The sequence below is a fragment of the Pyrus communis genome, chromosome 10 (assembly GCF_041283825.1).
Source record: "Pyrus communis isolate YQ-2024b chromosome 10, ASM4128382v1, whole genome shotgun sequence".
Lineage (NCBI taxonomy): Eukaryota > Viridiplantae > Streptophyta > Magnoliopsida > Rosales > Rosaceae > Pyrus > Pyrus communis.
The window spans coordinates 2,476,046-2,488,798 of NC_142574.1; the positions used below are offsets into that span (position 1 = coordinate 2,476,046).

Below are 12,753 nucleotides of genomic sequence, written 5' to 3' on the forward strand. Positions count from 1 at the left end.
TTTGGGAAAAACATCCAAAACCAAACTAAAACACCAAATCTAGTGAAATTATTTGAATATACAGCTAGGGCAAAGTATTTGAGACAATAGCATATATGGTTGGTGTAGGGAAACAAATAGCAAAATAGCAAAAATAAGGGTATTAGCTATAGGCAGCATGGTTTCACCGCATAATCTAGAGTGTTGGTGGCATGATTTATAGCCATATATTGGTGGGGAATGGGAATGAGAAATAGCATATAAATTAATTCAAAGCAATAGTATCTACCCACCTACACACACACACACACACACCAACATATATAGTATAGATTCCCAAACGAAAAATAGCATTCAAGCTTCTCTGATTGTTTCACTAGTCACCACTATCATCTGGCTACTCAGTTTCCTTTGGCTCTTTCTTTTCCCCTTTATTTTTCTAATTAAAAACAAAACAATTATCAAGCAGACCCTATTTCTTATTCTTTACTACCTATTCCACGAATCTTTGCTGAATTTGATGTATGATAGTGAAAAATACCCAATTTTGTTAATGTAAAAAATACCCAATTTTCTTAATGAGTTTGACCTATGATAGTAGTATGCAAAGTAAAATTTTCAAATTTCTTAATGCATAATACCCAGTTTTGTTAATGGAATTTGTTGGGACTTCCTCTCCTTCCTAGTAGCTAATCCCAATTTGAAACCCCTATTTGATTCCCAATTTGATACCCAGTTTTGTTTATAACCATAACCCAATATTCTCAATTCGAAAACCATAACCCAATATTCTTAATTACCCTAACCCAAGAATCCCAATTTGAAAACCCTAACCCAAGATTCCCAATTCGAACCGTAAATCCCTAAGTTCTAATTAAAACAATTCAACTAGAAAAAATGAAAAATTGCACTAATAAATAATTGAATTAAGGGAGAGTGAATTAAGGGATATTGGGTGCTTACCTAGTAATGGTGCGGCGGCGGTGAGCTGGTGTGGCGCTGGAGTGCGGTGGCAGATGTCAGGTACGGAGGAGAGAGTGACAGAGAGGCAAAGAAACACAAAGAGAGCAAGAGAGGGAGAGAGGGAGAGACTGAGATAGTTAGTGATGAAAGCGAGAGATAGATTGACTGAGAATCGAAGAGAGAGAGGAGAGTGAGCTTCGAAGAGAATCCAGAGAGTGAGAGAAGAGTGAGTGACACAGAGAATGAGAGAGAGATAGAGTGTTTTTAAAATAAATTTAAAAAAAGCGCCCAATTTCCACCAAAAAATCAATTTTTTATATGTTTGCGCAACGACAGTGTTCTATTTTTTGTCGTGCGTCCAGTTTTTAAATAAAAAATGAATTTTTAAATATTTGCGCGACAAACAATTGTTTTGGTTTTGGTTATATGTTTCAGGCAACTGCTGTTTACAAGGTTGCATCTATTGCTTCACAAAGTGGTGTGCCTGTGATTGCTGATGGTGGAATTTCCAATTCTGGACACATTGTCAAGGCTTTGGTCCTTGGGGCTTCTATTGTCACGATGGGAAGCTTCTTAGCTGGAAGCACTGAGGCTCACGGGGTTTTTGTGTATCAGGTATGTCTGGGACTTACTCATGTTTTTATTGCTGGAACAGGTATACCTTCTCGTACCATCAGATATAAAATATACTTTAACACTTCTCTCAGTGTTTACTACAATATCTCTTTTCTAGTTCTTTGACAACTTATTGAGTGGGTTAAGGAGTTTATTAGGCAGATGTATGAATACTGAATTACATCTGTGATTGGTAAAGAAACTTACCTATAAGAGATGTGTTTCTAAGTTTGTTAGACATCCTGAGTCATTTATCAAACTTTTTGGACTGCATCAATATTGTTCGACGGATCGGTCATTGATGTCTTATAGTTTTCCATCAATCTTTAATGCTTTTACATCATTAGGAATGTTTGCATGGACTCTCTCCCTGATGACCTGAACTTAATAAGTTTGAAGCCTACATACAGTCAGAGTTTTTGGACTTCTTCGGGTTAACTCAAGTGGTTCTCATGAGTGCAACTATGCTCATGGATTAGAACCATAAAAAGAGTTTGCGTATCACTGCATTTCATAACTTGAAAGCAAGTGGCAAAATGGGTTAGGATTGTTAAGAGTAACAGCAATACATCACAACCATCACCAGATTAGTTTCATTTACTTGGTTGTTAAGCTTGGAATGTTTGTGATTAGTTAGATACATTATGCTGAGCTGGCACATAGGTTGGGATAGGATATTTATGTATAAATACCATTGTATTGTTCTGTTGAATTAATGAGAATCATTGATATATTTTTCACTCTCTCTTTACAATTCTCTTTCTCTCTCTTTACTAAATTTTCCTCTCTGAGCTCTTAAGTTCAACATGGTATCATCACCATCTTCTAACCGACTCCGATCCGGCGCTTCCCTCTTCTAGCAATTTTCTTGCAGTTCTTGCATTTTCTAATCTTCCAAACAGATCGCTCCCTCCCTAATCTCTTCTTTTTCTCTATCAATTCAGCAAATCTTGATATGTCGGCGGCAGCAGATTCCTCGACTTCTATCCCTCCACCTCCTCCAAACCCTAATTCCCTAGCGACTCCTCCTCAGAGTGACATCTCCAATTCTCCGATCATGTCGATTGGTATGATTTCTATTGCCAATGTCGCTGGGATGGTTCCGACGAAACTCAATCGTCAGAACTTCATCACTTGGCGTAGTCTCTTCATTCCCGTGCTGAAGCGCTTCAAGCTTCTTGGCCTCGTCAATGGTGAGGATCTGTGTCCTCCTCAATTTATTCGTGATTCCTTTGGCACTTGTGTTCTCAATGCTTCTTTTGAGACCTGGTGTGAGCGAGATCAGATCTTGATGATCTGGATCAACTCTACGCTCTCTGAAGATCTTCTTCCTTTAACGATTGCCATGGCTGACTCTCGCTCTTTGTGGCAATCTCTTGAGCGGCGTTTCTCAGGCGCTTCCCGTACTCATGTTCATAGTCTTCGATCGAAGATTCAAACAATTCAGAAAGGTGACTCTTCAATGACCGATTTTCTTAATTTGATTAAAGATATCTCTGATAAGCTTGCTGCTGCTGGTGAACCATTGTCTGAGTCTGATCTTGTTGCATACATTTTATCTGGACTTCCTGATGAGTATGAGTCCTTTGTTGACTCTATTGAGACTCGAAATGAATCTGTGACTGATGATGAGCTCCATGGCCTTTTACTGAGCAAAGAAATCTCACTCCAAAAACGCAAAACCAGAGCTGCTTCTTCCTCCACTGCACCATTTCATGCCTATGCTGCTCAACCTTCTACTTCTTTTGGTAATTTCAACAGAGGCAAATCTCATGGTCGTTTTCACAACCGAAATCGGTATACTCAGAATCGAAATTTTGGGGGCCACAATCCTAACAACTGGAACACCAATCCCTCTAGTGGCAACAATCCTAACAACTGGAACACCAATCCCTCAGGTGGCATTCTTGGTTCTAGTCCTGCTCGCCAGCATTCTGGTCCCTCATCTTCCTCTGGTTGCTCAGTTCCATGTCAGCTTTGTCTCCAGTTTGGTCACTGGGCTTCTACATGTCCTCGTCTCTCTCAGTTTGCTCCACCTCAAGCTCCTATTGCAATGTCTGCCATGACTTCTTCTGCATCCCCTAGCTATTGGCTCACTGATAGCGGAGCATCTCATCATGTCACACCTGATCCTTCTGCCCTCAACTCTGCCATTCCCTACTCTGGCAATGATCAGCTCTTTGTTGGTGACGGTAAAGGTCTGTGCATTTCTCATACTGGTTCTGCTCTCATTCGAACCAAACATGCTACTTTTCGTTTGAATGATGTTCTTTTAGTTCCTCAGGCTTCCCATAACTTGTTATCTGTTTACAAGTTTGTCCATGATAACTGGTGCTCTCTGACCTTTGATCCGTTTGGGTTCTATGTCAAGGATCTAAGCACCGGGAAGATGTTTTTCCAGGGCCCCAGTGAAGGAGGCTTGTACCCCTTCTACTGGAATGCTTCAAATGGTGTCTCTGGAATTGCAATCTCCCCAACTGCACTGATGATTGCTAAGGCTGACATTCACATTTGGCATTGTAGGCTTGGACACCCTTCTGGTGGGATTTTACATTCTGTTGTGAATAAGAATCATCTCCCTGTAATTGGTTCTGTTAATAGTCTTTCAGTATGTACTGCCTGTCAACTAGGGAAGGCTTCTCGACTATCATTCTCCACTTTACCCTGTACTTCCTCTCGGCCACTTCAATTGCTTCACACAGATGTATGGGGTCCCTCTCCCACACCTTCATGTACTGGTTACAGATTCTATATAATAAAAGTGGATGATTTTACCAAATATGGTTGGCTCTATCCTTTACATTTCAAGTCTGATGTCTTCTCTACTCTCAAGACTTTTATTTTAAAAATTCAGACTCTGCTTGATCTCAAAGTTCAAAGTCTACGGTCTGATTCAAGGGGTGAATTCCTGAATAAGTCCCTCCAAAGTTTTTTTAATGATCAAGGCATTACTCATCAGTTGAGTTGTCCCCACACTCTTGAGCAAAATGGGTGTGCAGAGAGAAAACATCGTCATGTTGTTGAAATGGGCAGAACCTTGTTATCTCAGAGTGATCTACCTGCACAGTTTTGGGTTGAAGCTTTTCAGACTGCTATCTATCTCATTAATCGGTTACCTTTACAGTCATCTACAGTCAGTCCTTGGGAACTCTTATTCCATGCTTCTCCTAAATATCATACACTGAAGACGTTTGGTTGTGCTTGTTATCCATGGTTGCAACCATATTCAAGAGACAAGTTGGATTTCAAAAGCAAGCAGTGCGTGTTTCTGGGCTATAGTCTGAATCACAGTGGCTATAGGTGTTGGGATCCTATCTCTAATAGACTCTACATCTCCAGACATGTGGTGTTTGATGAATCTTGCTTTCCTTACAAATTTTTGTCTTCTCAAGCCTCATCTCCAAGCCCGTGTGTGCCTCCTTATTCTCCCACTCCTATATCACTCAATCTGCCTTTGCCAATGTCCCATCTTGTGAAACATCCCTCACCTGCAGATGCCTCACACTGCAGCAATGCACCTTCTTCACCCATATTTCCAACTCTTGAGCAAAACACTTTATCTTCTCCTGTTCTCGAGTCTATACCTCCCCATCCAGAATCTTTCAGTCCTGCAGAGTCTCCTAGTTCTCTACCTCAACAACCACCACCAGTTCCTGTCAACACTCATTCTATGCTTACAAGAGCAAAGGCAGGTATCCATAAACCCAAAGTGTTCACTGCCACCAAACACATTCTTCCTTCCACGGTTGATTCTCTTACAACTTTACCTCCTACTCCCTCCACCTTTCTCCAAGCTTCTAAGTCTTCTCATTGGATGGATGCTATGCAATCTGAGTTTCAAGCTTTACAGTCCACTGGCACTTGGGAGTTAGTTCCTCATAATTCCATCTACAACCTTGTAGGCTGCAAGTGGGTCTTCAAAGTCAAGCACAAACCTAATGGTACCATTAAAAGGTACAAAGCCCGCCTTGTGGCTAAAGGTTTTCATCAACAGGAAGGATTGGATTTCTCAGATACCTTTAGTCCTGTTGCTAAACCTACTACCATCAGAATCCTACTCTCCATTGCAGTCACCTATGATTGGTTTGCCCATCAATTGGATGTCAGTAATGCGTTTCTTCATGGTCACTTAAAGGAAGATGTTTATATGATCCAACCTCCTGGTTTTGTGGATCCTTCCAAACCTCATCATGTGTGTAAACTTCAGAAATCTCTCTATGGTCTTAAACAGGCTCCTAGAGCTTGGTATGAGGCTTTCTACAATGCTCTTCTCTCTTTGGGGTTCAGTCCTTCCTACTCTGATCCTAGTCTCTTTATTAAAAGAGACACTTCCATTACCTTTATCTTGGTTTATGTTGATGATATAATCATCACTGGCAGTTCTTCTACTGAGTGCAAATCAATCATATCCAACCTTCAAATCATGTTCCCTGTGAAGGATCTGGGAGATATCCACTATTTTTTGGGTATTGAAGTCCACAAATCTGACAAGGGCTTGTTGATGCATCAGACTAAGTATGCTTTGGACTTACTCAAGAAGACAGATATGCTTGGAGCTAAACCTTGTGCCACACCCGTGTCTACTGCCAAGCTAGATCATTTCAGCACTCTTCTCTCTGATCCCACCTCTTATAGGTCCACAGTTGGTGCCTTACAATATCTTACTTGGACCCGGCCTGATTTAGCCTTTGCTGTCAACCAGGTTTGTCAATATATGCACTCTCCACGAACAATTCACTTGCAGGCAGTCAAACGCATACTGAGATACCTCAAGGGCACTGTGGATTCAGGTCTTTGGTTTACTAAAGGTCCTCAATGTCTCACTGCTTGGTCTGATGCAAATTGGGCAGGTTGCCCTGTGGATAGAAGGTCCACTAGTGGGTATTGTGTGTTCTTAGGCTCTAATCTCATCTCCTGGAGTGCTAAGAAACAAGCCACAGTGGCTCGGTCATCCACCGAGGCTGAGTACAGGTCTCTTGCTCATACTGCTGCTGAGCTTACATGGGTGTGCAAGATTCTGCACGACATATCCTTCCCTCTGTTACAAAAACCAGTCATCTGCTGTGATAACAAAAGTGCCATTGCTCTTGCTTTCAATCCAGTTTTTCATGCTAGAACTAAGCATGTTGAAATTGACTATCACTATATTCGAGAGAAGGTTTTACTTGGTCATATTGGTGTTCAACATGTTGCTTCCCTTCTCCAAATTGCAGACATTTTTACCAAGCCTTTAGCTGTTGATCGATTTGCTGCTCTTACTTACAAGCTCTCAGTTCGATCTCCTTCCATCAGCTTGAGGGGGTGTGTTAAGAGTAACAGCAATACATCACAACCATCACCAGATTAGTTTCATTTACTTGGTTGTTAAGCTTGGAATGTTTGTGATTAGTTAGATACATTATGCTGAGCTGGCACATAGGTTGGGATAGGATATTTATGTATAAATACCATTGTATTGTTCTGTTGAATTAATGAGCTTTACTAAATTTTCCTCTCTGAACTCTTAAGTTCAACAAGGATTAGGCTAGGTAAGGGCCTGGTTCCCTGAAATTGTGATTGGATTTTTCATGGATGCATGTCATGGGGTACTGTAGTGGACATAGTATTTCATTTCTGTATGTTTCCTTTTTGTTTTTTTTTTTAATGGTAATATCTTACTAAACAGTTGATTGAATTTTTTTTTTAATTTTGAACAGAGGGCCTATGCTAATCCAATCTATGACCCAAATGACGTGTATCTTCCTCTATTTCCGAACTAAAGGCAAAAGTTGTATATATAAATTGCACTGAGCTTTCAGCATACTTGTCTTTTACAAGCAACATGCTGTTTGTTATTTCTTTGTCATTGTTGATTAGCTCTGCATGCATAATCTCTATTGAGGAAACAGTTTGATACAAGTGATTTCATGTTTTCTATTAGAATGGTCGCCGAGTCAAAAAATATCGAGGCATGGGATCTCTTGAAGCAATGACAAAGGGGAGTGATCAGAGGTACTGGGCGATACAGCTAAGCTGAAAATCGCACAGGGGGTTGTTGGGGCAGTTGCAGACAAAGGTTCTGTTTTGAAGTTCATACCATACACAATGCAAGCTGTGAAACAAGGTTTCCAAGATCTTGGTGCTTCTTCATTGCAGTCTGCTCATGGCCTCTTAAAATCAAGTGTTTTAAGGCTAGAGGTAAGTTGACCATTTTGCAGACATTGTTGTGTTACTTATATCATCGTTATTAAGGATACCATTTTAGTTCTACACTTTAAATGAGAAATGATATTGTAGCCAATGTTTCTTTCGGTAACTTACTCTTTCGTAGTCTGTTCCATATCATGTTGTATTCTTGTTCAACACTCTTAGGTTAAACTACCGAAAGGAGTGGGGAAGAAACCTATTAATCTAGAGTATTGCCATTGTGTGTCACTCATATTCAGACACTTATTTACTTACAGAGAAGAAACCTGTAACCTCTCAGGTTTTTCCCTGACACCGCTTACTTCTTAGATAGTTTTCCATCCCTATATATTACCTCAAGGAAAAGTGCACTCCACGATTACCTTGTTATTGCTCAAGGAATCTGAGAAGTAATGATGGTCGTATCAAGGACTAATATGGTTTCTCAATTAGTTGACAATGTATTTTACTATGCAGGTAAGAACAGGAGCAGCACAAGTAGAAGGTGGAGTTCATGGTCTGGTTTCTTACGAGAAGAAATCGTTTTGATGGTTATATCTTTTCAGCTTTTCTCATTCCTGCCGGTGACTGCTGTCTTGGGGAATTGGGGAATTCTTCCGTGTCCCATGTTGCATCTGATATCGCCAACTTAGCATGAGTAACAAGGGCGAGCCTGTCAAACTGCTACTGGGTCTTTCTGAGCAGCGAAAGTTTTGGTCTCAAACGGTTCTCTGGCATTTTGTTGGCTGCCATGAGTGCTTCCATCTGCCTGCATTTGTTTGACTCTGCACTTTAAATGTGTACATATGACTAGTTAGAATTTCTCTGGAGTTATGTTTGTTACTAGTTTTCATTAGGAATTATTATTAAACAATGCGGTTTCAATTGTTTACCACATAGTTTTTTTTTTTTTTTCTTTTTTTTTTCTTTTTTTTTTTTTTTTTAAATTTAAGTTTGTAGGCACATGACCAAAAGAAAAGGGAGAGAGAAGCAAAGACAGCCACTGTGTTACAATAAGGGGTGGAATAAAATACCAAAAAAACCAAACCTATCAAAACCGAACTGAACCGGATGGACAATACCGAAAATTTTTACCCGAAGCTGAACCCAAATCGAAAATTTCGATAAGAGATTTGGCATGAAATTTAGATTAGTTCGATAGGACTAGACCGAACCGAAATATATATATATATATATATATATATTGTTTTGATTTGTAATATTCATTTTTTAATCATCGGATTTATCTCAACCGTTCACTCAAAACCAACCTTTTTCTCTCCGCCTCATCTCACTCAGATCACTCTCTCTCTCTCGACTCTTTGTCCCAACTTTGAACCTCGACTCCCTGAGCTATCCTCCTCCCCTAACTTCATCGCCCGATTTCCCACTCCGACCACCCATGCCACATCACAATGACCTCCATAACTATCTGTCTCTTTTGAAACTCCTCTCTATCTCTCGATCCGTTTCTCTCTCTCGACTCTCTTCTCTTCAATTCATCTTCTCTTCTTCCTTAACCCAGTAACCCAATTTTTGTCTCTCTCGACTCGACCCACTTGAGCCCAAACCACCTGATCTCGACTCTGGCCTCACCCACCCTCTTTCTCGACCTCTGTCTGTGTTTCACCTTCGCTGACTCTCTCTCTCTCGATCAATCTCAACTCCGACACACCACACCCACAACACCACACATCTATCTCGACTCATGTCCGACTTTCTCTCTATCAAGTCTCGCTCAATGTAAGAAATTTTCCCTTTAATTCATCATATTTAAATTAGGATTTAGATTTGGGATTTTGAAATGGGGATTAGAGTTCCAATTGGGTTTCGAATTTTGATTTGAGAATAGAATATTGTTGAGATCAGACCTTTCATGTAATGGTTGAGGGGATTGCTGAGATTAGGGATTGAGGTCTGTACTGTAATGGTGTACTAATGCAATTGCAGCAATTTGTTTCCCTTCTATAGAAATTTTCAAATCGATGTGATGGTAGTAAGATACGAACTTTTTCATTAAATGGATGTAATTCTAATAATCACAAGTATTTTTGCTCAGGATATGGAGAGGAATAGAGCACATGAGCATAGGCCCATAGCTTAATATTTGGGGCTGAAAAATTTTGGGCAAGATTGGGTTTTGTTGGTCTTGAAATCAGAAGCCCAATCTTTAATGGTGGGACGCAAATTCTTTGCAGTGAGGTGGAGCTTCACATCTTGGACCCACTTGAGATAGTTTTTTTCCAAAGACCTCCAAAGCGGTGAAGTCGAGTTTGTTCAAATTCGACATTTTCCTATCACAAAATAAAGGACATGATGTGATTAGTGTAATGGAGAAACAAAATCAATCCATTCACATAGGAGTAGAACATTCAAGTTCTAATAGACATGAATTGGTTAAAATTTGCATGAAAAAACTTCAGGTTTTCATGGGTGATGTTTTTAAGGAATTTGACCTGAAGGCCCATTCTCGAGCCCGAACAGAATAGCCGAAACTATTTTGATATTACCGAATTTCGAGAAAACCGAAATATTGGTTTGGTTTTGGTTCTTTGCCCTCTTTTTCCGAACAGTTTCGGTTCAGTTTTTGAATCGACCATTTCGGTTCGCTATCATAAACCAAACCACCCCTAATTACAAGTAGAATATATTTGCACTGCCGTTTTCTCTTTGTCGATTTGATTTATTAAATATATAAAAGACTATTAAAAAAGGAGTATGTGGAAAATAAAAGTTAACGAGGAAATCACCTCTTAATCATTATCTACCACGCATGCAAGTGTATTCTCTATATGTGACAAATGAGCGACTTGGAATTAGTACTTGACGTTAATCTTTGAACTTTCTTAGTTAGGAAAAGTTTTTTCGAGTATCCGATATTTAAGTAGGTACTCCATGTGTTACAAAATAAGGACACAAAAAAATATATCATTTGCTTCACTTGTATTATGGCATGCAGAGAATTGCTTAAATACTCTATACTTAAAAAAAGGATAATGCTAGGAATATCAAATTTTTAAACCCAATTTGCAAACCAAATGATGTTACTAATAGAAAATAAGCACGTTAATCAACACTTAAGTAATAATCGCCGTGATATTCCTCTTCAATGGTAAGTGAGAGGTCTTAGGCTTGATTCTCAGCAAAAGAGAACTTGAATCACATTATTGCTAGTCCATTGTGAGGCTTAGCCCACTCCCCACCCCTTTATTGTAAATAATATCGTTTGTAAAAAATATTTAAGTAATAATCCAATCATCCACTCCCCACCCATTTCCACAATTTCATTAACACATGATTTTGACTGTTTTGTTATCACGAAGGAATATAATTTGGCTGCTGAAAAATCAACAGCAGATCCTATTGATATCTATCACAGATGGATATGTGTCCAAGTAATTAATTTTTTAATCACAGATTAAACACGTGTTCATCTGTGATTGGCTAGCAGGAGGAACTGCTGATTTTTCAGTAGCCAACTATTGTCCATCTCGAATTATGTTGATTTTTCAGCAACCAAATACCGTCCATCTCGAAATTACGTGGTGCAAGTGCAAGTTGTTTGGATATAAATTTGAGTGGAACGTTTATGGATAAAACCTGAGTTTTTGGTCCAAATTATCTCCAAAGGATGTATTTAGGTGGTGGGAAAAATAGGAATTTGGGTTTGAGTGTATATTTGGATCTTGCATCCACGCCAAATGGATAAGAAATGCAAGTCGGCCAAGGGGTACAACAAGTTGCAGCAGCGCATGAAGGGGGAGTGGCGGGCCCGCTGGTTAGAAGAAACAGAATAGAAAGATTCAGTGTGGGTGGGCTCATAGCAAGCCCAGTATCGCTTATTCAGTTATTGAACAGCATTCACTAGGAATGAGTTAGTTGGGTTTGGAAGATTCAAAGTACGACATTGACAAGTTTCTATTTTCTGGTCCAACCATGCATTTATTTTCTTCCGTACTATAGCAGACATTGACATTAGTGATCACTTTCAACATTTGGACATTGAAAACCTCATACATGATAACAAGGGAATAATATATATCGTTTTGCATAATTTTGTCAGCAAGTGACCTTGACAGTTTTATTTTATTACCTCGAAATTATGTGCAAGTCGTTTTTGATATAAATTTGCGCGGGGACATTTATGGATGACTAAATTGGCGTGCAGAAATCTTGAACTTACCATAACATGCATTATTAGTTCCATGTCAAATAAGTATTAATAAAAATAAAAGGCCATTAGATATGTGGTGTACTTTGCATTACATAGAGGAGGCTTTTAAGAAAGGAGCATTTTGATATAGATGCTTCAAATTTGAATTTTTTTAATCAAATATCTATAACTTTTAAACTTTTGATCAAACATTATTCTACTAATTTTTAATTAAAAATTATGATTTTTATTGTATTTAATTAACCAACTAGTTCAGAAAATAATATCACAAATATTCTAAAATCACCACAAACATCCTATCTTATCTTATCATAATTCATTCAAAATGAATTTTTCTTATTCAAATAATTTGTTGTTTTAAATTCTAAAAACACATAAACATCCTATTAACATACAATTATGAAATATAACATGCATATATATTAAATATAATGTACCAAACAGATATATTAAATATAACGTACCAAACAGATATATTAAATATAACGTACCAATCATTTGGTACATTATTGGTACATTATATAAATTTAATCTAGGTACGTATTGGTATTTTGGCACGTTATAAAATATTGCTTTTGGTACGTTATGCAATTCTTTATTTAGTACGTACCAAGTTATTAGTACGTTGTATTATCCTTATTTTGGTACGTACAAAACTTATGGTACATTATGTGTAAGTTGTGTAACCCAAAAAACTAAATCTCAATTTTAATTATAAACGACTCTTGTTTTTTTTTTTTATAATCTATATAAAATGTTGAGTTGGAAATTGGAAAAACTATATTTCATCCAATTAATCTTGAACCCCAGTAGATATAATTGAATCCTTAAATTGAGGAACTGATGAGATTCCATAA

At 38.5% G+C, this 12,753-nt stretch overlaps 1 pseudogene across 1 annotated transcript; it reads left to right on the forward strand.

Moving 5' to 3' along the window:
* Nucleotides 1-1,355: 1,355 nt before the first annotated feature.
* LOC137726813 (inosine-5'-monophosphate dehydrogenase 2-like) lies at nt 1,356-8,617 on the forward strand (annotated as a pseudogene). Its single transcript, XR_015952006.1, has 3 exons — nt 1,356-1,557; nt 7,478-7,734; nt 8,200-8,617. The product of XR_015952006.1 is annotated as an inosine-5'-monophosphate dehydrogenase 2-like (transcript).
* The last annotated feature ends 4,136 nt before the right edge of the window (nt 8,618-12,753 follow it).